This window comes from Zingiber officinale, chromosome 1A (assembly GCF_018446385.1).
Source record: "Zingiber officinale cultivar Zhangliang chromosome 1A, Zo_v1.1, whole genome shotgun sequence".
NCBI classification, from domain to species: Eukaryota; Viridiplantae; Streptophyta; class Magnoliopsida; order Zingiberales; family Zingiberaceae; genus Zingiber; species Zingiber officinale.
In genome coordinates, this window is record NC_055987.1 from 157,660,208 (window position 1) to 157,670,719 (window position 10,512).

The window sequence follows — 10,512 nt, forward strand, 5'->3', positions numbered from 1 at the left end:
TCCTGAGTGGAAGTGGGATCACATTACCATGGACTTTGTGGTAGGGTTGCCGAGGACACGACGAGGTCATGACGCGATTTGGGTAATCGTTGATCGATTAACCAAATCCGCGCACTTCTTAGCGATCCGGAGGACTGATCCCCTGGATCGATTGGCAGATCTGTATTGCCGAGAGATCATCCGACTACATGGTGTTCCGTTGAGTATCATTTCGGATAGAGATCCACGGTTCACGTCTCGATTCTGGCAGAGTCTGCAGCAGGCCTTGGGTACACAGCTCCGTTTCAGTACAGCTTTCCATCCACAGACAGATGGACAGTCAAAGCGGACTATTCAGACTTTAGAGGACCTGCTGAGGTCATGTGTTATGGATTTCGGAGGCAGTTGGGAGGACCATCTGTCGTTGGTAGAGTTTGCCTACAACAACAGCTTCCGTTTGGCTATCCAGATGGCACCGTTTGAGGCGTTGTATGGTAGACCTTGTCGGACACCCGTCCTCTGGGATGAGGTTAGAGAAGCCCAATTGTTGGGACCTCATAGAGTTCAGCAGGATGTAGAGTTGGTCCGTACTATCAGACGGAGGATGTCAGAGGCGCAGGATCGCCAGAAGAGTTATGCTGATCGGAGACGCAGACCACTAGAGTTCTCTGTTGGCGACCATGTATTTCTACGAGTTTCACCCACGAAAGGGGTGAAGAGATTTGGCCTCAGAGGTAAGCTAGCTCCGCGGTACATTGGTCCTTTCGAGATCTTGGAGAGGCTCGGAGCAGTAGCTTACCGACTGGCACTACCACCGTCCCTGTCAGGCGTTCACGATGTATTCCACGTATCGATGCTGAGGAGATACGTGCCCGACCCGACACATGTGCTGGCAGATATTCCAGTTCCAGTTCAGCCTGACATTACATATGAGGAGGTTTCGGTACGGATTCTCGACCGGAAAGAGCGTCAGTTGCGGAACAAGACTATCCGGCTGGTTAAAGTCGGATGGCAGCATCACTCGGACGAGGAAGCTACTTGGGAGCTCGAGGACACTATCCGAGCTCGATATCCCCATCTTTTCACTGGAGGTATGTGATTTATTTACCGTTCAACATTTATACTCTATAGCTGTTGTTAGTACTTGCTGATGGTAGATAACGAAATTTGGGGACCAAATTTTTATTGGTGGGGGAGAATGTAAAATACCGGAAATAGGCGAATATTAATAAGGGAATTTTCCAGAATTTTTGGAAATTTTTCAGGAATTTTTCGGAGCTCGTACGGATAAGTTCACGTGGATAAAAATGGGGTCCGGAAAAGCCTGTTTAGGTTACCCTGTTTTAATGAGGAAAAATTTTATTTTTATTTTCCTTTTCTTTTTCTTTTTCTTTTTTTCTTTTTCTATATATTTTCTTCTCTTCGTCGTCGTTTCCCCTCTTCCCCTACCGCAGCTCTTGCGCGCCTTCTCCCCGTGCCCTAACCGGCCGCACGAGCGGTTCCTCCTCCCCGAGTGCACAAAACCCCTCAACCACTTCTTATTCTTGCTTCTTCTCGCCACTGCCGAAGCTTCCTCTTCTTCCTTGACTCTGAATTGGCGCCGACTCCTCCTCCCCTTTGGGCTCGCGACGCCGCCGACCCATCTCCTTTCTTCTTACCACCGGCCAAAGCCCGAGCAGTGTCGATCAAGCCGCCGACCTCCTCTGTGCCGCGACGCTACTGCCTCCTCTTCTCCGAGCCTGATCTCTGCCTACCGACGTCGAGTCGTGCCCTAGTCGCCACTGCCGCCTTCTTCTGTCGATCGCCGATCTTCCCTCTTCCTTCCGAGGCAGCGCCGGCCACAAGAACCCTAGCGTCGGCTATCTGTGCCTTTCTTCCTCTCTGTCGCATCTCGGCATAGCGCCGACGCCGACGCCGACCGTCTCGCCGGTGTATCTTTGCTCAGGATTGGGTTCGGACAGGAGTAAACAGAGCTGACCATCGCTGGAGATTTGCTTGCTTCCGTGCCCTAGCCTTGGTCCACTGCTACCTCTGCACAGGTTAGTTTGGACAGGAGCAACACTGCCGAGTCCTGTGTGAGTTTTGCTCGACAGTGTCGAAGACGACTCAGAGCTATGCCCTAGTCAGATCTTGGAGGTAAACTTCTGTGGTTGATTAGAATTTGTTGCTTGATTTGCTCTCGATCTTGATTTCATCAAATCCGAACAGTGAAGAATTCCAGCAACTCTTGGATTTCAGTATAAACCAGTGGCTTTGAATCAAGGTAAGAAGTAGAGTAATTGTTACATGTTGATGAGTTAGATTCATGTATTGGATTAGGAATATATTGGATTAATCCATGTTTAGGTATGATCTTGATACCTATTGATAATTTATTCATCATTAGGTTGTGTAGAATAATTAGGTTATATGGATTTAGGTTTTTGGATTTTTATCAAAAAGGTTGTTTGGGGTTAAGGTAATTAACCCTAATTAACCGTTAGAAAGGTCGAGGGAAATGGTTTAGGGTTTATCCCTAAATTTCTATTTAGGATTTACTTAGTTGTTTGTTTGTATTCTAGCTAAATAAAAGTAAATGTATTTTTGTTTACACAGGACTTTGACGCGAGACGAGTATCTCGGAGTCAGATTTGGACTTTTCTTATCGGAGGCGGGTACTTTTGACGTATTGTCTTTGATATGCTTAGTAATGAAAATAATGTGTTGCATTAATTGTGTTTCCTATTTGTTTCGGTTAATCACTGCCCAATACATGTTACCTGTTTGATTGATTGTTTGTTTGCATCTCGTATTGATCTTGTACCTGATCTATCATGCTCATGGGTAGTGATATAACCATGTTTCACATGTTCAGGACCTAGGTTTGATACCTTATTGATCAGTATATCTTGATATGATTTATTCACTATGGTGCCCATTGATATATGTCCAGAGGTTGGTTTAGTATATTACCATGCTTAGTGACATGTACCATTTGCATGATCGCATGCTGTGCGATAGATTGCTCCATTATTGACGAGCACTTTGCCAGTTTTCATCACTGTTCGGTACTCCATTGTGACGCTCATGGGTAGCGTGACACAGCGTGGTAGCACGTCAGTTTGACTCTTCCGGTGCTCCGTTGATCCGCTCAGGGGTAGTGTGGCAGTAGCACGTTAGAATTCCTCGTCGTAGCGCGAGATGAGAGCATTGCGCTCCCCATTTATGACTTGGGGTAGGAGTATGTATGTACTCCAATAGCATCCGTCCACTCGATCACCATCGTGAGTAGTGTTCTTTGAGTGCAGTCGTCAGCCCCTACCCACTTGGTCCCACTTATGTTGTGAGTTGGTTGATCGCGGGTGACCATGACATTGGCATCATTTGCATGATGCATTTATTGTTTGTGATTGTGATTGTTGCATTTATATGCTGCATATTGTTTGGATACCTATGTTTGACATGCATACAGGTCTTCTATACCTTTCGGACTGTTTGTCCTTATACCGGGTCCTGGTTAGTACAGATTCTCTCCTGTCTACTTCGGTTTGCATTTATCTTTATTTTTATCAGGAGACTGTACGCATGATTAGTGCTAGGTGTTATTTCTTTACTTTGCATATCAATTGTACCTGCTGAGTGTTGGACTCACCCCGCCTCCATTGTTGTTATTTTCAGGTTGATGCTGTCCGGAGGGAGTTCCAGTCGCTAGTCCTCACTGCACGTAGTGCTGGTCCCTGCAGACCTCGAGGATATGTTTGGTTTTCTTTGGTTTCTTTTCTGTTCTAGACTGTTTTGAACATGTTATGTTTTGGATTATTCTGCTTATGGATATTGTATGGATTTTATTATTGCGATGGATTTGGATTTGGATTTTATTCTACTATATGCCTGCCTGGACGGCAGAAGAGGTGAGTTCGTCGGATTTGAGCTTTACGAGTGTAGTGGAGTAGGGTGGATTTCGAGTCAGGGTATTATCTTTCTGTTTACTTATATAAACTGCGTGGTGATGGTTTATTTTGTTGTTATTATTCCAGCCGCGTGTGGCTGAGGTATTTAGTGCTTGTAGAAAGTTTCAGATTGTCCACCATACAGGGGAGATGCTGTCGAAATTTTCTCGGACATGGACTCCTCTGGGGCGTGACATTTTGTTTGCATTAACCTCAACTAAATTATACTTTGGATGTATTCTGGTACCTATTCTTGGGGTAGGATCATACCATGAACATTTAAATAGCACACACCTCTTAATAGGTAATGCAGGATATTCAACTTCTATGATTTCCTCAAGTCTACCATAATAATCATACTGAGTGTTATTGTTGTCCATAGATCCTTTGACACAAACACCAGAATTATAGGTTAATCTCTGTGAATCTCGTAGTGCCACGTGGAATTTGAAGCCATTAACATAGAAACCAGAGTAGACCTTTATTTTACGAAGAGGTCCTGATGCAAGATTCATGATCCTATCATCTGTCACATTTGATATTCTACGATCTTTAACCTACACGATTAGTAGACATTAGAACACTACTTAACACACACGAACTTAAATACTTAATAAAATCTCCAACTTACATATATTTCAAACCATAATGCAAATTCAACCTCTAACTTTTCAACTACACCATCTGCATCTATTGATGGATTTTGTAGATATAGTTGTTGTTCATATAAGCTGGAAAAGAAGGTAATTTTAAGGTAAATGAGATATCAAGCAACAAATTGAACGGAGAATGCTTTTTTAATTAGAGAAGTCAACTTACTCTATATATGGTTTGACCTCTTCACAATTCAAGAGTATGTATGTTCTTGCAGCATGATATTCTTCTGGAGTTAAGAATCTAGAAATAGATGCACCCATTGGTATGCCAGGAAACTTAAAAATAGAAAGCATCGAATTGTCTATTTCTTGAGCATCATCATAATTTTTAGGAACCTTGCGATGTCTGGTTTTGACATTATCAGCAAAATAATAGGAGCAGAAAGAAGATACTTCTTCAACCAGATAAGCATTACATATTGAGCCCTCAACTCTTGCTTTGTTACGAACATTATTTTTTAATTTTCTCAAAAACCGTTCGAATGGATACATCCATCTATATTGCACTGGACCAGCTATTTGTGCCTCATATGGCAAATATACCGGCAGATGTTCCATTGAATCAAAAAAACTGGGTGGAAATATGCGCTCTAACTTACATAATATGAGAGGAATGTCTATCTCTAACCGAAGCATATCGTCCATCGTAATACACCTCGCTGTCAAATCTCTAAAAAATAGACTTAATTCTGTGAGAGTTTGCCAAACATTATACGGAAGTAAATCATGGAAAGCTACTGGAATAAGTCTTTGCATGAATACATGACAATCATGACTCTTCATCCCAAACATCTTTAACCTATTCATATCCACACAACGAGCCATATATGAGGCATACCCATCTGGGAATTTTACTTCCTTCAACCAACTACATAAAACCTGCTTCCCATCTTTGTCTAATGTATAACAAGCCTTTGGAAATCTATTAGTTGTTTCATTTTGATGCAACTCTGGTCTGTTTACTAATTGTTTTAATTCTTCACGTGATTTTGTAGTGTCCTTAGTTTTTCCAGACACATTCATCACAGTGTTAAAGATATTATCGAAGAAATTTTTCTCCACATGCATGACATCTAAATTATGTCGAATAAGTAGATATTTCCAATAGGGGAGCTCCCAAAAAATACTCCTTTTTTTCAACCACACTGGCACATCCTAACAATGTATCTATTTATCTCATCAGAACCAGATTGAGATACTGGTAGAAATCCATAACTGTCTATTTGTTCAATGATTTCTTCACCTGATATATGGAATGCTGGAGGAGGTTTTCTAACTACAACATTTTTTAGGAAATATTTCTTATTCCGCCTAAAAGGGTGATCAATAGGTAAAAACTTTCGATGATTATCAAACCAGGATACTTTCCGACTACAAGGTAATGAAAAGGCATCAGAATATGTCATGCAGTGTGGACAGCTAATTTACCCGCCATGCTCTATCCTGACAACATTGAATATGCTGGGAAATCACTGATCGTCCATAATAATGCAGCATGCAATCTAAAATTACTTTTACTTGCAACATCATAAGTCACTTACCCTACATTCCATAAATCATTTAATTCTGCAATTAAAGGATGCAAGAAAACATCTATCTTCTCTTTGGGATTGGTTGGACCAGGAATAAGCACAGTAAGAAACATAAATTCATCTTTCATGCATATCCAGGGTGGTAAATTGTATGGTATTAATATAACTGGCCAGGATGAATATTGCTGTCCCGATTGACCAAATGGTTGAAATCCATCAGCGGAAAGTCCCAATCTCACATTACGTGGTTCCATTACAAACGAGGGAAATACAGTATCAAGATGTTTCCATGCAGAAGAATCACAAGGATGACACATAATACCTCCTTCATGCTCATGTTCATGATGCCACGTCATGTGACAAGCTGTAGCGTCAGATGCATACAAACGTTGTAATCTAGCAGTTAAAGAAAAATAATACATCACTTTCCAAGCAATATTTTTCTTCTTCTTCCCTGGTATGCAGGTAACATTCTTATAACGATGGTGAGTACAGATTTTGCATTCACTCAGTTCGTTATCTTCATGCCAAAATATCATGCAGTTGTTTACACAACAATCAATCTTCTCTACTGGCAAACCTAAACCTCTAACCAATTTCTTGGTACTGTAAAAACTATCTGTCATTATGTTGTCAGCAGGAAGTAACTCTGACATTAATTGACATATGTCATCATAACATCTTTCAGAAAAATGATGTTCTGCTTTCATATTCAACAATCTTGCAGTAGCTGATAATTGCGAGTGACCTGAGGGAATGCCTTCCCACACTTCTCTTTCACTAGCCTTTAACATTTCATGTAGTTGCTGATATTCAGGTGCAGGTGTTTCGTTTATATTGGAATAATCAACTGTAGCATTCATTGCATCGTGAACCATTGATTGCATTCCAATATCATAAGTTGATGAGTCATGTGCAGTAAAAGTTGTGCCAGATGATGAACCACCAAAAGCCCCAATTGGTTCATACAAATAAGGTTCTCCATGACAGTACCAATTGTAGCAATTTGGCACAAAACCATTCCTACATAAATGTATTTTTACAGTATCTTCATCACGGAAAGCTCTATTTTGATATTTTTTATGATTACACGGACACTTTAATTCTGCACCATTCATGCGTTCTGGATGACTTTTAGCATAGTTGACAAATTCTTCAACTTCAGCAATAAAATCATCTCTAATAAATCTATTTTCTAATCGATTGTACATCCAAGCTTTATTCATAGACATTTTCACCTAAAACTAATAAATTGATAATTATAAATTATCTTAAATTAACGTACAAACACAAAACAAACAAAAGAATGATATTATATTACAGATTAAGATAGGAACATAACATATATGTAAATTAAACAATGGCAAATAATATAAAATACAATAAACTAAAATATACCTGAAGATGTGAATGTGTACCGGAGAAGAGCAGCAAATGATATCTGTTTATAAAATAAAAATAATTTAGCACAAAATTTATCAAAAAATTAACAAGTAGAAAAATGAATGGCACAAGCCAGCACAACAGCATATATCCGACACACTCGTCAACATAGCAGTTCCGACATACCTGCAGCCGGCACAGTAGCGTTCGGCACAGCGGCTAGGAGGCCACCGACGTCCGGCACACAAACCAGGAGGCCCCCGGCGTCTGGCACAGTGGCTAGGAGGCCGCCGACGTCCGGCACAGCGGCCAGGAGGCTAACGACGGCCGCACAGTGGGCACCAGGCCGCTTGCTGCCGGCACAGCGGCCAGGAGGCCGCTGGCGGTCGCCACAGCGGCCACCACGCCGCTGGCGGCAGGCAACTGCCAGCGCCGGCCGGCACAAAGGCCAGCAGGGCGCTGGCAGCCACAAAGAAAGGAAGCTAGAAAAGAGGAAGAGGGAGGAAGGAGCTTACCGGCGAGATCGGGGAGGAGGAAGAGGAAGTAGATCGGCGAGATGCTGTCGCGCGCATGGAAAGAGAGGAAAAGTGGCCGTTAGCGGTCGCTTTAGCGGCTACCACGCCGCTGGCGGCAGGCAACTGCCAGCGCCGGCCGGCACAAAGGCCAGCAGGGCGCTGGCGACCACAAAGAAAGGAAGCTAGAAAAGAGGAAGAGGGAGGAAGGAGCTTACCGGCGAGATCGGGGAGGAGGAAGAGGAAGGAGATCGGCGAGATGCTGCCGCGCGCATGGAAAGAGAGGAAAAGGGGCCAGGTTAGGGTTTTTTTAGCTTTACCGACGGAATCTAGATTCCGTCGGTAAAGCTATTTTTTTAAAAAAAACAAACATTACCTACGGAATTAAAAAATTCCGTCGGTAATGTCGGTAAATTACCGACGGAATATAATATTCCGTCGGTAATATACACCCTCTACCGACGGATAGAAATTTCCGTCGGTAGCCCCGTCGGTAAAGCTGTTTTTTTTTTTTGTACTGTCACCGCCCAGCACTCGGAGACGCTTCCCCCTCTTCGCGCTGACGTCGGCACCGCCATCGCCACAGGCTACGCCTCCTTCCTCTCCCCTCTCGCTGCTTCGGCAAGAGGGCCCCCTTTCCGACCTCGCAGGAGGTTTTTCTTCGTATTTCTCTCCGCCGCATAGAGACGGCCGCCATAGGGATGGCGTGCGCTCGCAGCACTACCGCCGGAGGCTCTCGCGGTCACCTCGCCGGAGATCTCATACGCTTCTCCCTCCCTCTCGCTCCTTTGTCTTTTGGATCTCCTGTATCTACGCCACCTCTCACACAAGAGGAGAGGGCACCCGCACCGCTGACGCTGTCGAGGAGCATCACAGGCACCTCCGCTATCCCTAGCAACTGTTGTCGCCGCCGTCGTCGACTCCGACTGCTGCAGACTCCAGCGGCTACCACCTCCAGCGCCCGTCGTTGCCACCTCCAGCGGCCACCGCTGCCGCCCTCCGATGCCACCTCCAGCGACAACCACTGGCTGACCCACGGCCTTCGTCGGTGGCACACCCTCCATCACCGTTGTTGGCACCTCTATCGCCAAATCCGACCATCCAGTGCTGCTGTCACATTCACGGTGCCTGTTAAGCCCTCGATCCGCACTGTCATACACTTCCGACGCCCATCTAATATTCGATCCGTGTTGGCGTACGATTTCTGCGCTAATCCGGTGCTCGAGCCACCGTTGTATTTCGCTCTTTGCACCGCTATTATGATTGTGAGTTACTGGTACTATCTGGCCTACATTCCGTGTTCTGGCTTGCGAGCCGTTGTGGTATTCTGGCCTAGGTGTCATTGACATATTTCGGACTACATACCGCCTTTTGGATCCATGCTACGCCGGATCCCATGTCGTCGCCCCCAGATCTGGTTCCTCAGCTGACTCACATTCATCTACCCTTCAGGGCCGCGATGACTCGATCAACATCACGACCAGCTCACCGATCCATCCGAAGGTGCCCCCCCGGGGAGACACAGCTAGCAAGAAGGACGACATGAGGGAGAGTCGGCGGGCTCAATCCATCCAAGGGACGAGGTGCTGTAGAAGAATACGCTGACAGACGAGAAGGAAGCGTGTGGAGTTTTCAAGGGATGAGAAGCCGGAGCGGAAGACTGCTCGAGAAGGCTAGAAAATAGGTTCGGATGAGCCCTATTCTGGATGGCCGAGATATACCAAGCAAGCAGAACCGGATTGGGGAAAAATTGGACAATCAATAAGATGTTGACTGTTCAGACGCTTGGACCCCCTATGTCAGCCCAGGGGTGCCTTAACGCCCACCTCGTCGAGGATGGTTTTCCGGAGCTCGGACCTACTCCGAGCACTCGAATCCGGATTAAATTTTATTAGATGCCCATTGTGTAGTCATTTCCGTGATGATAAGATTTGTCATGGTGGGGGCACCTAGAGAGGGTCTGGGTGTCCGGACCGTGCCATGTCAGCAAACGATCATTTTCTACCTGTGTGCTCTAAATAGAGCTCTGGTCTTCTCCTTTTCGAACAACACACTCTGTACTTCAAGTTCTAGTCAGTTCTTCACTTTCAAGCTTCATTTTGGTGTATGAGGCTTCTCCGCCTCCGACTTTTTGTTCGATAAGGAGATTTTCTTAATGTGCCTACTTTCCTTAGAGTAGCAATCCTATGATTGTCAACCAAGTAAAAAACCTTGCTTGTCTCGTACTTATTTTCATTCTATTATTCTGCTTAATTAAGTGTGTAATTGTATTAAGTCCAATTGTTTCAGAAAGGTATTGGTTTGTTTTATTGTGCAAGGCAATTCACCCCCCCCCCCTCTTGCCGGCCACAAGGGACCTACAAATATAACTAGCCAAGATGAATACCCAACTAACCAAATGGCTGAAATCCATCTGCGGAAAATCATAATCTCACATTACGTGGTTCCATTACAAAAGAGATAAATACAGTATCCAGATGTTTCCATACAAGATAATCACAAAGAAGACACATTATACCTA

General features: G+C 44.3%; 1 long non-coding RNA gene across 1 annotated transcript; it reads left to right on the forward strand.

Annotated features, from left to right (window-relative positions):
• The first annotated feature begins 2,094 nt into the window (after nt 1-2,094).
• LOC122011651 lies at nt 2,095-2,589 on the forward strand. Its single transcript, XR_006120000.1, has 3 exons — nt 2,095-2,115; nt 2,188-2,242; nt 2,575-2,589. It is a non-coding gene; the product is annotated as an uncharacterized LOC122011651 (long non-coding RNA).
• The last annotated feature ends 7,923 nt before the right edge of the window (nt 2,590-10,512 follow it).